The sequence below is a fragment of the Emiliania huxleyi genome (genome assembly GCF_000372725.1).
Source record: "Emiliania huxleyi CCMP1516 unplaced genomic scaffold EMIHUscaffold_81, whole genome shotgun sequence".
In the NCBI taxonomy this organism is placed as follows: domain Eukaryota; phylum Haptophyta; order Isochrysidales; family Noelaerhabdaceae; genus Emiliania; species Emiliania huxleyi.
This window is the reverse complement of record NW_005195940.1, coordinates 273,946-274,471: the sequence shown is the minus strand read 5'-3', so window position 1 is coordinate 274,471 and position 526 is coordinate 273,946.

Here is a 526-nt window from a genome sequence, read left to right as displayed (position 1 = left end):
AGCCGAGATAGCGCGCGCCTGGCTCCGTGCGGCCGAGGCGGCTCGCACCCTCCTCCACGCGCCGCCACGCCTCCGGCTCTCGCCTGCCAAAAGGCCACCAGAGTGCGGCCGAGGTGCGGCCGAGGTGCGGCCGAGGTGCGGCCGAGGTGCGGCCGAGGTGCGGCCGAGGTGCGGCCGAGGTGCGGCCGAGGTGCGGCCGAGGTGCGGCCGAGGGCCGCGCCTGCGCAGCCGGTCTGCCGACGCCTTGAGAGCGACAAAGCCGACCGCCCAGCAAAGCAGGAGGGCCGGGCCGGCGATGACGAGGAGGAGGAGCCAGCTCAGCTCGAGGGTGGAGCCGACGCCGTCGCTCAGATTTAGCTCGAACTCGAGAGTGCCGGCGTCGGCGGAGGTCCCGTTCTCGCCGCCCGGCTCCTGCCATGCGGGCGTGATGACGCCGCTGTACAGCATCTGGTTCCAGCACACCGCGGCGGCGGAGATGAGGAGGAGGAGCCAGAGGAAGGCCCCCACCTGCGGGGCACGGCGGGTG